General features: G+C 40.7%; 1 protein-coding gene across 1 annotated transcript in view; it reads left to right on the top strand.

Annotated features, from left to right (window-relative positions):
- The first annotated feature begins 8,525 nt into the window (after positions 1–8,525).
- mylk (myosin light chain kinase) overlaps positions 8,526–21,690 on the top strand; it is a 263,208-nt gene continuing 250,043 nt past the window's right edge. The window contains exon 1 of the mRNA XM_008109540.3: positions 8,526–8,875. The gene's annotated coding sequence lies outside the window, so the exon portion shown is untranslated. The remainder of the gene's footprint in view (positions 8,876–21,690) is intronic.

Here is a 21,690-nt window from a genome sequence, read left to right as displayed (position 1 = left end):
TTCTACCAAGTAGAGATAAATTAAGAAATTTCAATTTCTCAAATTTCTTTTTAATCTCCTTCCAAGTCTCCTCATAGTTGTTTTTTTAGGAGTTGTGAGTTATGAGCAGTGATTTTGATCCCTGAATATTTGACTTTGTTCGTTATTTCCAGATTAGATATTCCCTGTAGCAAATCTTTCCTATCTTTTGTTATGTTTTTTGTTAATTTTTTTTGTTTTGGATCTGTTGATTTTAAACCCTGCCAGTTTCCCAAAATTTTCAATTTTGTTAAGTCATTTTGGTATTGTTTCTAAAGGGTTCTCGATAATGCAGACCACGTCATCTGCAAAAGTTTTCACCTTATATTCATCTTTTCTATTTTTTGTCCCTTTTAGTTCCTCGTCCCTTCTGATTTCTTCTAACAGGATTTCTATAGTCATTATAAAAAGGAGGGGGGACAGCGGACATCCCTGCCTTGTTCCCTTCTTTATATTTATATAACCTGTATCTCAGGCATTGACTGTTATATTAGCCCTTTGTTTGGAATAGATTGATTGGATGGCATTGATAAAGTGGAAGCCTATATCCATATCTCTGATTGTCTCTAAGAGGAATTCCCAGCTGGTGTTATGAAACGCCTTTTCGGCATCCAGAAATACTAGTCTTACTTCCTTTTGGGGATTATTCTCTTAATATTCTATAATATCAAGCACCGTTTTTATATTATCCCCCACCTGTCTTTTGGGTAAAAATCCCGTTTGATCATCCTTTATTCTTGTGTTTAGTAATGTTTTTAATCTATTAGAAAGGATCATTGCGAATAATTTATAATCATTATTCAGTAAGGAAATTGGACAATAATTCTTAAGATCTGTTGGGTCAGTCTTTTCTTTGTACAATAAAGTTATGTACGCGTTTTGTCATGAGTTGGGAATTATTGCTTTTTTAAAGCTATTATTCATTATCTCTTTTAAATAACTGACCAATTCATAATGAAATATTTTATAGTACAAGGCCATTAGCCCATTTGGGCCCGGGGCTTTGTTATTTGGGAGATGTCTTATGACTTGTTTAATCTCCTCTTCTGTAATTAGCCTATTTAAAGATTCTCCTTCCTCTTTTGTTAATTTATTCAACTTAGCCCTTTCTATGTATCTAATTATCTCTTCTTTTTTAGTCTGGTCCCTTTGGTAGTTTCCCATAAAATTCTTTGAATTGTTTAGCGATTGCTCCATCTCCCGTATATGTATTCCCCTCTTTGATTATCTGTGAAATATGTTGTTGTTGTTATAATAATTTTTCATATATATTTCTTCTCTCACCTTGAGTAACTTAACCCTTGAGTGGACTTTTTGGCTAAGCAAAGGTAATCCATGACTTTCTGATGCAACTCCAAAACTATAATTGCAGTTTATTGTAGCTTTATACATGGGCTTGCATCAGTGTTGTGCTTTATAAAAATGACCATCACAACTTTTATATATGAACATGTATAATCAGCAAAGGACTCTGGCACAGTTTGGATTTGTGTTTGCCAAACTTTGACCAGGATTCTCCAAATGGAACAGCAATGGCTCTTTTCTGTTTTTTCTGCTTTCTAGAACTTTTTCTGCTTTTCATATGTTATAACTTCCAATCTCTTAAAAGAAATGTCATAATCATGCCACACCTTTGAGGCAACACTAGTCATTTAGCTATCACAATGAACTTTTTCTTACTATTGTATTGTGGAGTTGCTTAAAGCAAAACATTTTGTGTTTTTGTGGTGTTGGCAAGTGTTTGCTCCATTCCCCAAGCAAAACACGCTGTTCCTCCCCCCCCCCCCCCGGATCTAAAGGAGCTTCTAGAAAAGTTCCAAAAAAAAATGAAAGAAAGCTGAAAAAACAGCTCAGGATTTACATGAAGAAGGTCCACGATTATGAAGGTAAGTCTGATTTCGTACACTTTTGCTGTTCTTGAGCATTCAGTGAAGCACCATGGGACTTAATTTCACACACGGGCAGGAGGTCACCTAACATCACACCAACAAACTGGAGCCAAGTAAAAACCAAGTGATGTTGCAGTGATTTCGATAGTCCAGAGGAGTAGAGCTCCCTACTGCAGACCTATATAGCAGCTTTCCAAATCACATCTGAAGTCTGTTGGATTTGTAATCCCATGAGACCCCCTCCACCCCAAAGATCTGATGTGAGAATCCACCAGATCTCATTCTAAGTCTTGTGATGGTGAAGCCATTATGAGACTTATGAAACCCTTATACATTTCATGGGGTCAATACAAATTGATAGGCGGCTTGAAAGCATATAACAGAAGATATATGACAGCTAGAGCCAATACAATGTAGTGGGTAAGTGTATGATTTTGAAGACCAGGGTTTGGATCCTCAGCCTGAGCATAGAAACTCATTAGGTGATCCTGGGCAAGTTGCACTCTTTCATCCTAAAAGGAAGACAAGGTGTAAAGGACTCTTCACAATTAGGCTGGAGGAATATATATATAATTAATATCCCACCTTTGCTAACAGTAACTATGGGACATCAAATCCCACAAAGGCAGGGGGCGATCCTTATTTCAGGATCCCAACCACTGCCAGCAATAAACACGTTGCATGCGCGTGTATGAGGCGATGTGGTCCTGAGGGGAGAGTGAAGGACAAATCCTCTCAGACTCTGTGTAGTGCCGTTCACAACTCAAATATACTATCTTTATTGAAAACAAATAAATGTTTATTTATTAATTCTTTGGCACATAAAGCATATCTTGTTACAAAGGTTATTTTCTTCAGTTCCACTTGGTTGTTATAACATAAATTGTCTTGCACTCACTTGGTTGCACAAAGCTGCTGATATATAACTTTCCAAACCTTAAACTTAGTCTAACTTGTTGAGGCATTATCTTTCCTTTCAGCAAATATATACTTCTCCACAGCCTTTCTGACTGGGAACAAAAAAACCTCAAAGTTACTCTTCACTATAGTCAAACTGACTGACACCTAGTCTCAACAGACTCCTCTCAGTTCCACTTAACTGAGAACCAGACTTAAATTAGTCTCTTATTACTGCAATATAAACTGGGGAGCCACAGCTTGAACACACATATCTTCCTTCTAGGTCACCGGCTAGAAACTCCACTCATATACAGAAATCTTCCTACTAGCTACCTAGCTAGAACCTCAACATATAGAAGTCTTCCTTCTAGCTCCCTAGCTAGAACCTGAACTGAACTAACTTTTAAAATGTTCCCTCCTTTTTCTTTTCAGCTAGCTCCGCCCTTTCTTGCTAGCCTCTCCAAATAGTTACATTTCTCCAGCAGTAGTTACGTTACCATGGCGATGCACAGCCATCAGAAGTAGCTAACTCCTGCCTACCTTTACCATTAAACCAACATTGAAATAACAGACAAAAATCCCAATTAAACTAGGCTTTTGCATTACACAAGGGCAACCCCCTTCTGAACAAATCTTAGTAAGAAAACCCTGTGATAGTTTCATCTTAAGGTCAGCATCAGTCAGAAAGAAACTGAAGTCACACAATGACAACACAGGATGTAAAATTGAACTTTGTCTTCCTGTAAATGAGAAAACACAAATAAGTAAACAAAGATCCTTCCATCACAAGACATTTTGTTCCACATTTTTACACCTTTTTGATGCCATTCTTTAAAATCTACAGCTATTACTGATGTATCTGTACTCTGTCTTTCTTCCAGAATTGTCCTTGATTCACCAAAGGGCAAAAGAACAAAAGACAAAGATTAAAAGCATCACATGATATATAGTATACACAAACAAAGATCTTACATAGGGGAATATTACTAGTAGATTACCGGTAGCTTCTGTTTGTAGTGCGTACAATGGAGTGATGATAAAAATACCTGTGTATAAGTGAAAACATTGTATGACAAGTTGACTATTCCTTATGCAAAATGCTTGGGAGCACAAGCATTTTGCAATTTCTTTATTTTAGCAAACAGTAGAGTCTCACTTATGCAAGCTAAATGGGCCGGCAGAACCTTGGATAAGCAAATATCTTGGATAATAAGGAGGGATTAAGGAAAAGCCTATTAAACATCAAATTAGGTTATGATTTTATAAATTAAGCACCAAAACATCATGTTAGACAACAAATTTGACAGAAAAAGTAGTTCAATACGCAGTAATGTTATGTTGCAATTACTGTATTTACGAATTTAGCACCAAAATATCATGATATATTGAAAACAATGACTACAAAAATGCATTGGATAATCCAGGATCTTGGATAAGCGGGTCTTGGATAAGTGAGACTCTACTGTACTTATATTTGCATATAGATACATATTGATATTTTCTGGAGATACGATCCACGTCTAAACACAAAATTCATATATGTTTTAAATAATCTACACATAATCAGAAGGTAATTTTTGACAACAATTTAAAATAACTTTGGTCATGAAACCAAGTTTGTATACACTGAAACATCAATACGATTTTAGATTTGGGAGTACATATTTCAGATTGCAGAATTCCATATAAGTAAAGCAATTGTCAAGATGCAGGTTCTCTCCTTTGAGAAGACATAGTAGAGAGAGATAAATTGGAATATGTTTTTTTTAACACCTCAGCCCTGCAGCCAGAGTGAAGAGGCACCAGATCAGTATTTGGCTGGAAAGTCTACCACAGGAAGAGACAATGGGATAAGGAACTGCCATGCACATTGCAAAGGGGTATAAGCAGATTCAGGGAAGGAGGAAGACAACTAAAGAGCTTGGCCTGTAGCTCCAGTTAGGGTTTAGGATCCCAAGTCTGAATCTGTGCAAACATACCCTTCTCCAGCAACCTGACCACACAGACTTAGAAAGAGGCTGGTCCTGTGCAAACCTCCCCTTCAAGTGCCTGATCCTGGTACAATGTAAAGACTGCAGGTACAGCCCATGACTCTAGTTTCCCAAGCAATGATACCTTGGGGCATTTGCTGTCTGAGGCTAAGACCAAAACACTCCCCATCCACCACTGGGAAGGCACTTGAACCATATTTCAAGATTGGCTGTGGGACTCAACAACCCATGAAAGCTGCAGGCTGACTGAAGGACTTATTCTATACAGTTCAATGAAATCATACATTATCTAGGATATGTGATAGTGTGAATTCAAATTCCAGTTCAAAGCAGATATTGTGGGTTATTCTGCCTTGATATTCTGGGAAGGGCCCTAACTGCAGGATGTTAAGGATTGTAGATGTTGTTAAACAGAAGCCCTTACATCCACCTGTGAACCAAAGTCACCCTGCAGGGTAATTATGTGCCACTCAGCTTTGTAGAACAATTAACAGGAATTTTACTGACTTCAAACTGATCAAACAGAGCAATAATATTTACAATAGTCTCGCTGACTGCTTACAGAGAACAGTAGGAATAAATAGTCTTTTTAAAGTACATAAAATTTCATCAGGGCCTTAGAAATAACAGGGCTGGCAGCCATCTTCTTTCCTGGTTGTTTCCAGCCAGCATACACATACTCACTCTGAGGAAAAAACTTGCTCAAACCGGTTCCCTAGTAGTACGGCAGATAAACTGACCAATCAGATTCCTAGCTGTTCGCATGCTCAGCCAATCAGCGTCTTCCATGTACCTTCTCAGTTAACCCATCCATAATAGTGTCTTTACAAACATAAACACAGGAGAAGCCATGGGATATGCAAAGAGAGAGAGGCGTACAGGAGGTGGGAAGGTGCTCTGGCCTACCAACAACATATAAAGGGCAGGAAACCCAAGAAGAATGGTTGTAACATTGCAACTGTTATCTTTCCTTTCAATCCTTCTGCTTCCAGAGGTGATTGCATTGTTTAACCCAATGACAGGAAGCTTAGGGCCAAGCCAAAAGTCTATCAAGAGCAGAAAGGGAAAATATATGTGTTTCTCCAGGTGTTGTTAGATAGTAAGTCGCAGCATGCCTCACCACTGGCTATACTATGGGGGTTACCTGGAGGCCCACAGGATTCCCATCCTTGACTCTCTTCGGGGGGGTCAGCCAAATACTAACAGTCATCACGAAAGCATGAGGGAAGCAGCAAACAAGAGACCATTGTCAGGTAATAGGAGATACAAAATTGGACTTAGGCCTTGGAGGTAAACTGTTCAACTCACATGCAGTCAGGCAGGTCATTGACCTTCTGTCTCTCATCCGAACAGAGTTGATGGGAGGATAACATGGGAAGAGGTGATTGACCCCTTGGAAGAAAGCTATTTTTAAAATAATAAAAAATAGGAATACGGTTGGCCAGACATATCTGTGGATCTATCATCAACAGTTTGGAGCCTCCAGTGGTGTAGTGGATTAAAGCCTTGTGACTTGAAGATTGGGTTGCTGATCTGAAGGCTGCCAGGTTCGAATCCCACACGGGGAGAGCGCGGATGAGCTCCCTCTATCAGCTCCAGCTCCATGCGGGGACATGAGAGAAGCCTCCCACAAGGATGGTAAAAACATCAAAACATCAGGGCGTCCCCTGGGCAACATCCTTGCAGACGGCCAATTCTCTCACTTCAGAAGTGACTCAAGTTGCTCCTGACACGAATTAAAAAAAAAAATCCACAGCTTGATAAGATCTCCCCCTCCAAAAATTCCATGAAGCAAACCTTGTTTTGGCCATTTTATATATGGTGCACCATTTGACAATGTTGTTGTATATAATGAGACTTGAAAATCCCTGGATTTTGGTATCCCAGAAAATACCAAGATGAGAAAGAGTATGTTAAAACAACAACAACAACGTTGCCTTCCACTGAAGATTTACCAAGGTCAGTGGTTCTCAACCTGGGGGTCCCCAGGTGTTTTGGCCTACAACTCCCAAAAATCCCAGCCAGTCTAAAAGCTGTTAGGATTTCTGGGAACTGAAGTCCAAAACATCTGGGGACTCACAGGTTGAGAACCACGGACCTGGATAAATGAAAAGAGACCTTTGGCTGAGATGTTTTATTTTATTAGACCTTTGGGTGAGGTGTGTTTTTGACGCAACAAGTGCTATGGCTCAATGTCGTGGGATCTTGAGTTGTATTCTGGTGAGGCCTAAGAACTCCTTGGCAGAGAACGCTGAAGACCCTGTCAAACTACAACTCCCAAGATCCCATAGTCTAGAGCAGTGGTCAAAGTGAGGAGTGGGGTGGATGGCTGGGTGTCAAACTACATTAATCCTACATTAGGTCCACCCCTTGTGTTTAAAGGCTGCTCCCACTTTGCTTTCTTTGGTGTCTCAAACAACCCTGATATCCACAAGCATGTGGACAATTTCAACAGAAGGGAGGAAACCATGAAAATGAACAAAATACTGGTTACCAGTAAAATAGAGTCTCACTTATCCAACATTTGCTTATCCAACGTTCTGGATTATCCAACGCAGTTTGCCTTTTAGTAGTCAATGTTTTTGTGGTCAATGTTCTCAATACATTGTGATGGTTTGGTGTTAAATGCGTAAATACAGTAATTACTACATAATGTTACCATGTACTGAACTGCTTTTCCTGTCATTTGTTGTAAAACATGATGTTTTGTTGCTTTATTTGTAAAATCATAATGTAATTTGATGTTTAATAGATTTTTCCTTAATCCCTCCTTATTATCCAACATTTTTACTTATCCAACGTTCTACCGGCCGTTTATGTTGGATAAGTGAGACTCTACTGTATTTTAAAAAACCTCTAAAATCAGGACAGTAAATAAAGAACAACACTCAGAAAACGAGAATCCAGACAAGAAACCATCAGAGGCAGTTAACACCCAGGCAGGAAGCAGCCAGACTTTGATGCTGCAAGGCTTCTCAGTGCTAATCAAGTTGGCCAATTGCAGCAGTCACACTTGCCTCAAGCAGACAAGAGTTCTTTCTCTCATCCTGAACATTCCCCAGATGTATAAAGCCCACTTGCCTAGTTTCCTACAGACCTCACAACCTCTGAGGGTGCCTGCCACTGATGTGGGCGAAACGTCAGGAGAGAATGTTTCTGGAACATCACCATACAGCTCAGAAAAGTCACAGCAACCCAAACTTAAGGCTATCTAGCAGTGTGTTGTAGAACTACAGTAGAGTCTCACTTATCCAACGTTCTGGATTATCCAACACATTTTTGTAGTCAATGTTTTCAATGCATTGTGATATTTTGGTGCTAAATTCGTAAATACAGTAATTACTACATAGCATTACTGCGTATTGAACTACTTTTTCTGTCAAATTTGTTGTATAACATGATGTTTTGGTGCTTAATTTGTAAAATCATAACCTAATTTGATGTTTAATAGGCTTTTTCTTAATCTCTCCTTATTATCCAAGATATTCGCTTATCCAACGTTTATGTTGGGTAAGTGAGACTCTACTGTATTAGAATCTGACACCACTTTAACCACCATGGAATCATGGGAGGTGTAGTTTTGCAAGGTCTTGTGCCTTCTCTGCCAAGGAGTGCTGGTGCAATCCCCCGTGACTCCATAGCTTTGAGAACGGGCAGTCAAAGCGCGTTAACTCCACAGTGTGGATATTGAGCTCCCTCCCCTCCTTCCAGTGGAGCTTCCTCAGGACTCGGAGGTTTGTTGTTGGAGCCAAGGCGGGCAGAAGTCCTGCCTCGGAGCCTCCCCTCCCTCTTCGCTCCCGCCCACTCCCCCTTTGCTCTCTCCATTCAGCCCCACTTTTGCAGGGACACAAAACCCGGCTTCTTCCCGCCAGACCCCGCATTCTTCCTCCAGTCCAGAGCGTCGCCTAATAAGGCTCAAAGGGGGAAAGAAGACTCAGAGAGAAAGAGAGAGAGAGAAAAGGGACCCGGGTGGCGCGTGGGTGTGTTTGTGTACTGGTTTGTTGTTTGGATGGTGTCCTCAGAGGCAGAGGCGACGACAGCAGCAGTAGCGAAAGCAGTCCAGACCCAAGGGGCGCGGTGAGTCTCTCTATTAATGTGATTATTACTGCCATTGTTAGCGCTATTATTATTGTTGCTACTTCTTCGCCGGCGATGCACCTCGAGAGGGAGGCGCGAGCGGTGGACCTTGCTGGAAGCGGCTTGGAGAATGGCCGCTGAGGGGATTTGTGTTGGTTATTGCCTGTGGTTTTATCACCACGTTGTTGTGAGTTTTCCGGTCATGTTCCAGAAGCATTTTCTCCTGACGTTACGCCTGCATCTATGGCAGGCATCCTCAGAGGTTGTGAGGTCAGTTGGAAACTAGGCAATTGGGGTTTAATATATCCGTGCAATGCTCAGGGTGGGAGAAATAGCTCTTGTTTGTTGGAGACAGGTGTGAATGTTTCACTTGGCCACCTTGATTAGCATTGAATAGCCTATCAGCTTCAAGGTCTGACTGCTTATTGGCTGGGGAAATCCTTTGTTGGGAGGTGTTATAACAACAACAACAAAACTTTATATACCGCTCAATCTCCCGGAAGGGACTCAGGGCAGTTTACACATAGGTAATAATAGGTCTAAAAGGTTTTCCCCTGACGTTAAGTCCAGTCGTGACCGACTCTGGGGGTTGGTGCTCATCTCCATTTCTAAGCCGAAGAGCCGGCGTTGTCCATAGACACCTCCAAGGTCATGTGGCCGGCATGACTGCATGGAGCACCGCTACCTTCCCGCCGGAGCGGTACCTATTGATCTACTCACATTGGCATGTTTTCGAACTGCTAGGTTGGCAGGAGCTGGGGCTAACAGCGGGCGCTCATTCCGCTCACGGGATTTGAACCTGGCACCTTTCGGTCTGCAAGTTCAGCAGCTCAGCGCTTTAACACACTGCGCCACCACCAGGGGCCCAGGTAATAATAATAATAAAACTTTATTTGTATTCCGCCCTCCCTCCAGGTGTTTTGGTCTTCAGCTCCCACAATGCTGATAGAAATTGTGAGATTTGAAGTTCAAAACACCTGGAGGGAGGGCCGAAGTTTGCCCATGCCTGCTGTAGAAGGAGTGGAGTTTGACTCCACTTTGAACCGCCCGGGCTCAATGCTAAGGGATCCTTGGAGTTGTAGCTTTAAAGGGTCCTTAGGGTTTTCCACACAGCCCTATATTCCAGAATATCAAGGCAGAATATCCCACATTATCTGAGTGTGGACTCAGATAGCCCAGTTCAAAGCAGGTATTGTGGGATTTTCTGCCTTGATATTCTGGGATATAGGGCTGTGTTGAAGGGTCCTTAGTCTTTTCCAAAGAGTACTGGCGCCTGACTACAACTCCCAGGATTCCATAGCATTGAGCCATGGCAGTTCAGAGTGGTGTGAAACCGTGTTAACTCTGTAGTGTAAATGCACCCGAAGTGGAGAGCGAGGGGGCCCTCTCTCCATACACCTATTGCTGCAGACCTTTCATTTCTTTGCTGGAGGAGGACTGAGGAAAGCCTCTGAACTGGGAATTTTCGTGGGGGGAAAGACTGAGGCCCCTTCCACATCTGAATAAAATCCCACATCATCTGCTTTAAACTGGGATATATGGCAGTGTGGACTCAGATAACCCAGTTCAAAGCATATATTGTGGGATTTTCTGCCTTGCTATTCTGGGTTATATGGCTGTGTGGAAGGGCCCTGATAGGTCAGCAACCTGAGGAAAGGCTGGTGTGTGTGTGTTGGTGTGAATGAATGGGCGCTGCGTGCCCAAGCGTGTCCACACAAAGCCTGCAAGGCTGGCGCTTGTTTTGGCGGGGAAAGCCCAGGGAAAACCCGCAAGGTGCCTGGTTCGCTTGGAGTCGCGGCGTTTGCTTCGCTTCGTGGAGAAAAGGAGGAGGGGAACCCGAGTCTCGGAGGGAGTGGGCGTGGCTTAAACCCTGCTCGAGTTTGGGGGTGGGCACGGATTGGGAGGTAACTGAGCCCCCCTCAGGATTATTATGGGGTGCATCTACACCAGTCATGGGCAAACTTCGGCCCTCCAGCTGTTTTGGACTTCAACTCCCATAATTCCTAACAGCTGGGAGTTGGAGTTTGAGGAGGCACCCGCGCGCATTGACTGAGCCTACTCAGTCAATTTTTAATCATTAGTTTTGATTTGCATTCTGTTGCCACAGGCATGGGCAAACTTTGGCCCTCTAGGTGTTTTGAACTTCAACTCTCACAATTCCTAACAGCCAATGCTGTTAGGAATTGTGGGAGTTGAAGTTCAAAACACCTGGAGGGCCAAAGTTTGCCCTTGCCTGTGTTACCACTATATGTCAATTCCGTAGCTGTGTTTGATATAGGTTTTTATATGTGTGTGTAGTTATGAAAGTTAGTAATTTATTGTATTTTTATGTTCATTTGTTTTTGAATTTGCTTTACCCTGCCTCAGGAGAAGCGGGTAATAAATAAAATGTATTATTATTATCATTATTATTATTAAAAACAATCTCCCGTGAATCCATAGCATCTAGCCTTGGCAGCTACAGTGGTGTCAAATACATCCATTCTAATGTGTAGATCAGGCATGGGCAAACTTCAGCCCTCCAGGTGTTTTGGACTTAGAATCATAATGTTGAAAGAGGCCTAGTGGGCCATCCAGTCCAACACCCTGCCAAGAAGCAGGAAAATTGCATTCAAAGCACAATTAACAGATACGGTAGCCTCTGCTTAAAAGCTTCCAAAGAAGGGGCCTCAACCACACTCTGGGGAAGGGAGTTCCACTGCTGAACAGCTCTTACAGTGAGGAAGTTCTTAATGTTCAGGTGGAATCTCCTTTCCAGCTCTTTAAGCCGCTCCTCATAGGGCTTGTCCTCCAGACCTTTGATCATTTTAGTTTCCCTCCTCTGGATACATTCCAGCTTGTCAACATCTCCCTTAAATTGCGGTGCCCAGAATTGGACACAATATTCCAGTTGTGATCTGACCAAGGCAGAATAAAGAGGTACCATGAATTCCCTGGATCTAGACCAGTGGTTCTCAACCTGGGGTCCCCAGATGTTTTAGCCTTCAACTCCCAGCTGGTAAACTGGCTGGGATTTCTGGGAGTTGTAGGCCAAAAACATATGGGGACCCTGGGTTGAGAACCACTGATCTAGACACTATACTCCTATTTATGCAGGTCAAAATCCCATAGGCTTTTAAGCTGCCACATTGCATTGTTTGCTCATGTTTAACTTGTTGTCCACAAGGACTCCAAGATCTTTTTCACACTTATTGATGTTGAGCACCCCCATCCTGTGTCTTTGCATTTCATTTTTTTCTGCCTAAGTGGTAGGGTATCTTGCATTTGTCCCTGTCAAACTTCATTTTGTTAGTTTTGGCCCATCTCTCTAATCTGTTAAAGTTGTTTTGAATTCTGCTCCTGTCTTCTGGAGTATTGGCTATCCCTCCCAATTTGGTGTCGTCTGTAAACTTGATGACCATACCTAACAGCCAGTAGGCTGTTAGGAATTGTTGGAGTCCAAAACACCTGGAGGGCTGAAGTTTGCCCATGCCTGGTGTAGATTCACCTATTATTACTATTTTTATGATGTTTATTTATACCCAGCTTTTTCTCTCCACAACACGACTCAAAGCGGCTTACACTAAAAGCATTTCAATACAACTTAAAATCTAAAAATATACAATACATTTGTATTAAAAGATCAATTAAATCCATAAAAATATATATTCAAAATTGGGTTGAGGTGTAGGGAAGAACTTCCCTCTCCTTTTTTATTGGAGCTTCTCTGGATTTTGTTGCTAACTGTAAGAAGGGAGACAATGTTTCTCTCTTCCTCCTGTCCTTGGAGAGGTACAGCTTTTGTTATGCAGTGACCCATTGTTTCATTTTAAATCTGTAACTCAGTTCCCACAAAAATTGATGTGGGAAACTACCATATTCTTTAAGGGCTGCATGTAATAAATGTTAGCAAATTGGGTAAAATGCAAATGTTAGCCTCTGTCAGGAGAAGGCTCTTGGGGCTAGACCAGGCATGGGCAAACTTTGGCCCTTCAGGTGTTTTGGACTTCCAACACCCAGAAATCCCAGCCAGCTTACTGGCTGTTAGGAATTGTGGGAGTTGAAGTGGAGGCCCCTCGCATGGACCAGACCCTTTGTTTTTGTCAGAATCCTATAGGCATCCCGCCAGATTTGTGGGTTTGACTTTTGTGCATTTGATTATTCACCAATTTGATTAACTGTTATCCCTAGGAATGCCCAAGTCCTGCAATGTGAGTCTGTGGTCAATTTCTGCTGGATGTTGACCATATGAGAGTAGAGTTGTGGTAGAGGACCTAGAGCAGTGGTTCTCAACCTGTATGTCCACTGATGTTTTGGCCTGGGATTTCTGGGAGTTGTAGGTCAAAACACCTGGGGACCCACAGGTTGAAAACTACTGACCTACAGGTTCCACTAACCTACAGGTTTCCCCTATGGAAATCTCTCAGTCCCCCAGTATGATACTACTGATACGTTTAGCCTCTCATGAAACTGGTCTGTGTGATGGATGTTCCTAGACATTCCTAGGGACGTGTTCTCTCAGGTTAAAAACATTGCCATGATTTTTCACTTTTATGGGCATCCTAGGCCCCCAACCCCAGCAAATGTGTATTTTGGATTGCACCTCTTATAATCCTTCCAACAAAAAAGTTTATTAACCAAAGTCTCGTTTGTGTTTGTGTGTGGTAAAGAAAGCCATCCCTTCTATCACTTAAAGATAACTCCAGTTCCAAAAACTCTTCTGATTTCTTTGTGCACAGTTCTGTTAATCTGTTGAAAAGTAAGAAAACCACAAACAACTCCCAAACGCAATGTATTATAGCATGAGCTTGTGTAAATACAGCAAAGTTTATGAGATGTATGTAATAATAATACACTTTATTTATAGTCCGCTCTATCTCCCTGGGGGAACTCAGAGCGAATTACAGTATACACATATATAGGTAAACATTCAGTGCCTTTTATATGGTGAACAATTGCATACAATACACAAACAAAGGCAAAGGTTTTCCTGTAGCACACTATCCTGAAATTCAAGTTTATATATGTAGTACATCTGATTGAAGATGAAATTGCGGTGTGAAGAAAAGTATATATTACATAGCAGTCAGTGCTCTATAGTTTTTATCCTGTTTGGATTCCCCAGATATTAATGAACGGCAACTCTTATCACTTTTTATTATCCACCATGTAGACTGGGGATAATGGGAATTGCAACCCAACAGCACTTATGGATCTGAGGTTGTGGGAAAGTGAAAGGACATTTTAAAGTCAGACATCATATCCACAAGCCTTGTATCTAAAACTCTGCTGTTTTGACTAAACAGAACAAGCAGCAGATGTTACTATATCACAACCCCAGCAGACTCAGTCATGATGTGCATTCATAAAGAATACAGGAGTTGTGGTCCAGCATCTGGAGGGCCACATAAAATGATATAGTGGGATGGATTTGGCTTGTGGGCCTTGAGTTTGACACATGTGGTGGAGGTGCACCCTAACTGAGGCTGGCACATTACTCAAGCTTCATGGTAGAGCTTTAGCCCTGCCTTGAATAATTCCCGTGAAAGTCTTTTGTATGGAAGGAAGGAGAGGGGCTGGACGGGAACCATCCTACTTAACATCTGTAGGATAAAAGAGCTGTTGCAAATCATCTTTAGGCATGTGCACCTCTGAAAAAATGTAGCACATTTGACAGTAAATAACACATAAAGCCATTATCTGGTTTCATCACCCTATGAACTTTTTTTCACCAATGCAGTCATGGGAAAGGCTGTGTCTCTGTACTGCTGGTTCACACCTTAAGTATGTTCACACCACAGTGTGAGGTAGTGTGTGTATTACTTGGTGTCAGAATGATTTCCTTATTAACCACTGCATTGTGAGCAGCAAGTGTTAATAACTGTTACTGTCACACTCACCACTTCCTGTGGTTAATGTATAGTTGGCCCTCTGTATCTATGGCTTCTCTGTCCATGGATTCAAGTACCTTTGAAGGCAATCATAAGGTTGATGTGGCTTTCCATGAAAATGTGTTTGACAAGTCTGAGTGGAATTCATGCAATTTGACACCACTTCAACTACTAAGAGTCGATGCTATGGAATCGGGAGCTGTAATTTTACAAGGTCTTTGACCTTCTCTGCCAAAAAGTTCTGGTGCCCCACCAAACTACAGCCCCCAATGATTCCATAGAGTGGAGTCATGACAGTTAAAGTGGTATCAAACTGCATGAATTCTACAGTACAGATGCACCCTTAGATGTGGGCCAAGACAAGGCATGTGGATGGCATCAGGTTTCCTACCTATCCTGAAGTTGAACTTTTTAACTATAGTGGTTGATGTTTTGTACTATCACCTCATTTGTCTTGGTTATTATGTGTTTTATTGTATGCTATGTTTTATTTGCTTATTTTATTTGATTGTTATTGTTTTTTAACTCTAGATATCCGTTGTAACTGTTATATTTTGTTTCTGTTTTGGGCATAGCCCCATATTAGCCGCCCCGAGTCCCTTCGGGGGGATGGTGGCAGGATAGAAAAATAAATAATAATAATAATAATAATAATAATAATAATAATAATAATAATAATAATAATTGTATATTATTAATGTATGGCAGAGGATGCTGTGTCACCACCAGTGAGAAATAGCTTCCAATCAGACTGGAGTCTATTTGTGGAATTTGAGGTGTGTGTCTGTGTCTTGTTCCATATTTTCCTTCTTATTGGGCAGCAACATTTCTTGGGTCTGCAAATCTTGGAAACACAGGCCTAGGTGGGATGAGACAGCCACCCAAATGTATGTTTTCTTTGTTTTACATTTTGTGCTTCCCATGTGCTTGTCAGTTTGCTAAAACAAAGGGAGGAAGTGGAAAAAAGCATTATTAAGATAAAAAAATTGTTTGTTCTAAAAAGTTTATAGGTTAAAATATACTATATAAATACAACATACAGTAGAGTCTCACTTATCCAACGTAAACGGGCCGGCAGAACGTTGGATAAGCAAATATCTTGGATAATAAGGAGAGATTAAGGAAAAGCCTATTAAACATCAAATTAGGTTACGATTTTACAAATTAAGCACCAAAACATCATGTTTAACAACAAATTTGACAGAAAAAGTAGTTCAATGCGCAGTAATGTTATGTTGTAATTACTGTATTTACGAATTTAGCACCAAAATATCACGATATATTGAAAACATTGACTACAAAAATGCATTGGATAATCCAGAACCTTGGATAAGCGAGTCTTGGATAAGTGAGACTCTACTGTAATTATAAACTACAGTGTTTAGCATATATACAGTATTCCTAAATCGTCTTCTTGTAAGTAGTATCTATTTTTGGTGTAATCTGGTGTGGAAGTTCATATCAGTTTTAGGGCTGATCTCCAGGTGTTGCTGATCTGCAGTCTCCATCATTCCTCTGATTAGGGCTGTTGAGACATGGCGTCTACTACTTCTAGAGGGCTGCATGATTCTCATTCCTGCTTTTGGAAGAACAGATGTAGGCTTTGGTGTTCTGCAGTGCTGTTAAATGGAAGGAGACTGTTAGCCACATGTCCTTCACGTTTAGGTGTTTCATACTATATGTTAGTGATTTTTTATTAGGTTTTTCTTTACTTTGTTTGCTACAGTTCAGCTGTTATATGAGATAGTTTGTGGAAACATTTCCATGGATGCAAATCTGAAAAGGATTATGTTACAATATGTTTGTTCATACTGATTGTTCAAGGGTGATATAAGGAAATTGCTTTGAAGGGAATCTAGTATCTAACACAGAATAATCCTGTGAAACATTGTGCCAAATCATTCTATCAGTGAACTGTGGATGCAAAATAGAATCATAATAGGTTTTTTTCTAGTGACTTTTCCAATTCTGTATAGCACTGATCACTGGCAATATTGCCAATTCTTTTTAGTTACTCAGGGCCCTTCCACATAGCCATATAACCCAGAATATCAAGGCAGAAAATGTTGTGACTGCGCCTTCGGGGATTATGGTTGATGGTGATGGGATTCGAAGAGGAAGAAAAAACCCTCGTGATGAGGGTTCACTGGAGGAGTTGTGCAGGAAGCGACTTAGAGAGCTATATGGGGGATCTTCTGAGGAGGATTCAGATGGGGAGTTTGGGGAAATGGATGCTGAAGAACAGGTGGTGGCTGGGGAAGTGGGCACTGAATGGGCACAGCCACCGGAGATGTCTGGGGATTTGGGGCCTATGGATACTTCTGAACCTGGTGTTTCTGCAGGAGCTGATCCCACTTGGGATGCTTGGAGAAGGGAGGATGGTTCTTTAAGTGTTCATGGGGCTAAGTGTGGGCAGGATGATTGGGACTCCGACGAATTGCTAGGTACTCCGGATCCATGAGCTCTAGCTGTGTGGAGTTCGGACTCTGAGTAGATTTGGGACACCTGGTGTTTGGGTGTGAGTGTTTGGTCACCCAGGAGGAAGGGGAATAAAATGGGAATGTTTGGCCATTGTACTTTGCGTGTGGCAAGGTGTTGCTGAGGCGCCATTGGGATCTCTGTGTTTCCGTGAAGACTGGACTTGGACTGTGATTCGGATGTAAGTTATCTGGGACTGCTCTGCAGCAGAGGGATGGAACTGTGTGGGTTTCCTTGGACTGCATTCTGATTACTATTTCTAGCTGCTGATACCATCTGGCTTGGCTCTCGCTATGTCTTATCGTGGACCTGGTTTGGATGACTGCACCCTCTTCGGACTTTGGATTGAATTTGACCTGGCTTCTGTCTACGCTCTCTGACTGACGACTACTCCCGGCTTCTGAATACTGGTTTGCTTTCGGAATTTGCTGCTGCCTCCCGACCTGACCTTGGATTCTCCTGACGACGGCTATTCATCATCCCTTTGAAGCTTCGGCTTTATCTGCACCGTGGAAGCAGTTTACTGCTCTTCTAGTTTGTTTGTTTTCAAGCCAGTTTGCTATTTTTCTTTTGGGAACTGTCCCTTTAACTCCACAGAGCCGGCTGTCTGTTTGCAGAAACGGTTTGAAGCCAAAAGAGGCTTTTGCACTTTCTGTTATACTCTGCTGCTTTTGGAAGGTTTCAAGCCTTCGTTTATTTTGCATATTTTCTTGCAGTCAACTCTATTTGTTTCTCCAAAGCTGAATTGAAGCATCTTTAGTTTTTATTGAATGCCAGCATGGGAAAATAGCGTGGCTTGTTTTTGAGTTATTTTTGTCTAAACTACTCTTGAAACACTGATAAGTGAAGTGTTTCAAGGATACTTTCTGTGTTTATGTTATTTTTGGCTTATCTTTGGAATAAACTCTGTTTTGTTTGTTAACTGGCGTCTGACTCTTGACAGAAAATTCCACAGAATCTGCTTTGAATTAGGTTATCTGAATCCACACTTCCATATATTCAAGTTCAAAGCAGAAAATGTGGGATTTTATTCAGCTGTGTGAAAGGAGCCTCCGTTTCTTTTCTGTGGAAAATCTATGGATTCTGGAATATGTACTCTTAGTCTACATTAATTGAACCCAGTACTGTTGTTTGCTTTTCATGTGGCAGAGGAAATGATAATTTTGGAGCAGTGGTGCCCTCCAGATATTTTGGATTTCAGCCCCCAAAGTTCCAGACTGTTGGTTGAGCTGACTGGGGCTTCTGGGACTGAAGATCAAAACATCTGGAAGACCAACCTTTAGCATGTTATTTCTGTCTTGTGCCCTGTATGAATACACTTGCATTATTCCTGTTTGTAAGCCACGTTGATTGAAGCTGCATAGCTTAATCCCCAAAATACCTGAAGGACATTGCAGTAGGGAATGGTGAAGCAGAGCATCTGATTTATGACTGATGGGCCTTTCTTCACCTGCAGCCAGGTTTTATTTTTTCTCTACCACAGGATGGTCAATTAAAGACAACTCCATGTCCCTCAATGATACAGAATAACCCCTTGGAAGGGAAATAATAGTAGCTGGCTTACTTCTTGTGCCATTAACAGCAGTTTGAACAGTGGACATTGAGAAATAGAACAGCAAACAATCTTGTGGTGTCCTAAAGGCTAACAGGTTTGTTCCAGCATAAGCTTTCGAGCACTAGAGTAGATTTAAACTGATAATTTTTTCTGTTTCATTGAGAAAAGTGTTGTTACGGTACTTGCTAACAAGTCAGAAATGACTTGAAGACACACAACAAAATATCCCCCTTGCTAATGTTAACTTTTCAACCTGTTGTTAAATGTCTGGTTAAACATAGGTTACAAAAAGGAGAGGGTTGTAGTTGTTTTCAAAAATTATATGACACTTAGTACATTAGAATTTCAGCGATCAATTCATCCAAAAAATAATGTAGCGCTTCTTCTGGACATCCTCTGGATTTTGCATTTATGGTGCTTAACAGAATTTACACAATGTGGATTTGGCCTTGAAGGGTTCATGGGCTTAATAATTGTAACGAGTGTTTCATTTTAATACTGCTCTTTAGTAGTTTTCTGCTAATACTCCAAATATGCCTTCTGATATATTTAAAGACAATCTCCTTTCCCCTTGTAGTTGTAATTTATGCCATTATTATTATTAGGACATTGTCAAGAGTTATCTTTTTTCCCTTTATTTCAGTGGAGCTTTTTACCATGGCCTTGTAGTGGAGACCCATAGAAATGCCATGGAGTTTCAGAAGAAACTCTGCAAATCTATGTCCCCTGCTCCAACCTATTGTTTATCCTCCTGCTTGGTTTTGTAACAGTTTGCAAAGCATGTGCTATATTTCTCCCTCATCTATAGATTAGTTCCGTTATGGGACTGTGAAACAAACATGTTGAGAATCATTGTGCTAAAGTGTAACTTTGAATGAAAGTTCTATGGGTGAAATCCCTTACCTTAATTTATATTTTGAATGACAAGCTATTTTTCATTTACAAAAAAACAACAGGGAGCCAAGTCTTGTAATTGCTGAAATTGTGAACAATTATATATTACACGTGTTTTACAAGATTACCTATAGCAATGTCTTAAAGGGATGAAAATTTTGCTGTAGATCTTCTCTTTGACAAAGGGCTGCTTCCATTTATACCAGACTAAATCTATGTTGTCATCACAGAAACAGAAGGAGTTTGCTTTGCATTAAAAGGCAATCCCTTAACCCTCTAAGAACCTTGTTTCCAGCTTTGAAGCCTGTTCAGTTCTCAGGAGCAATACGTTTTTAGTGACAGAATTCTTTTTAGCAGATGAAGGTAACCTGTAATTTTTTTTTGCCTTGAGAGTTTTATTAATCAAGGCGTTCTCATTTTCTTGGTCCTTAACATTTAACATTAGTTTAATCTACCATACCTTTTCTTTTCCAAATATTAAACATAATGGTCTCAGAGGACTTTTAGAATCCTTGAAATGCCAAATTTAATTAAAGTGCATGAGAGGATTACTGCAGTCCTTAACACACTTAGCAACTGTATACTTAAACACACTTGCAAGTTAATGATCAAGGGAAGAAGAGCAGGGGCTTATTAAAAAAATAAGTCATTACTTCTAATGTCATGCTATTCCTATATCTATTCCAGAGCTTTCCAAACATTTTATGGTGGTGACACACTTCTTAGACATGCATCATTTCATGACACAGTAATTCAGTTTTACTTGCAAACTGGAAGTTAAACCAACCCCTTATAAGGTATAGGGACACACATATACATTGTAATAAGGAAGTATATGGGAATACAACATATCTCACTTTTCATTTATATTTTTAAATATATATGATTTGTAAGATAATAACATACATTTCCAAGATATATATCATTTATGAGTAACAAGGGAGCCCTAGTCCAACATTCAATCACAGTATCACATTGGCTCCCCTTCTTGTTTATCTGCTTGATGTGAGGAACCAACAATTACTGTTTTCCAATGTGTCAAAGACAAGTGTTAAATTTGTGGCTATTGAATACAAGTGTTTATTTCCCCCCTCCTGGAAAAATGCCAGGCACTAGCAGCTAATGATCTAAGAACCATTGTGACAAAGTATTTCCAATTCTAAAAAGCATATCTGCAAAATTCAAATTGGCCAACATTTAAATTTAAACAGACATGCAATAAATATAAGCCTTGCAGTTTGAAAAGATTTGAACCAAATGTATTTTAGATTGCATCATATGATTAGATAATGATGGGCACATACAGCTACCAGCAAAATTTGCTGGTCTTGTGGGAATGCTTCTGACTTTTTGGAGTTGGATGTATTTTTTTATAAACCCTTCACCTTAAAATAATCTTAACATTGATGCTTATTTGGTGGACTTCCACCAATTTCAGAAATGTGAGGATTATAGGAATGCAATCCCAATGGCATACACAATGCCAGGAAGGAACACATCTCTTTCTCTCACATCAACTCAAGCTTTTTTAAGGATGCCCAAATCACAACTGGAGAAGTTTTGTAGTGGAATATTTTTCCTTGTATTAGAAATGTTTATACAACTCCCATATCCACATGGATATGTTCCTGAACTTCCCAAGAAACAGGGAAAATGGATAGTTGCAAATCTATTGAAATGAACAACTTTTGCCAGTAGATGCTATACAGTTGCCCTTGGGCCTAGAGGACCTAGAAAATTCCTAGGGAGGTGTCATCTCTATGAATTTGCAAAGTCCTCCAACACAAACACTCTTCGATCACTTCTGGCAAAAACATACCGTAAAATGTTCCTAGAGAGGACATTTGTCAAATACATATAGGTGAGATTGTAGTAACAGTCCCATGAGTATGGGAGTCGTATTGTATATCTATATATATAAAAGGGTAAAGTTGTTTGCGCCGTGACTATAACAACACAACTAAACGCCCCAGAAATACGAAACTTGGCAACACAATGCAAAAGCCTTGCCTCACGGT

The sequence above is a fragment of the Anolis carolinensis genome, chromosome 1 (assembly GCF_035594765.1).
Source record: "Anolis carolinensis isolate JA03-04 chromosome 1, rAnoCar3.1.pri, whole genome shotgun sequence".
NCBI classification, from domain to species: Eukaryota; Metazoa; Chordata; class Lepidosauria; order Squamata; family Dactyloidae; genus Anolis; species Anolis carolinensis.
The sequence above is the reverse complement of the archived record's forward strand: the minus strand, read 5'-3'. Positions and strand labels throughout refer to the sequence as shown.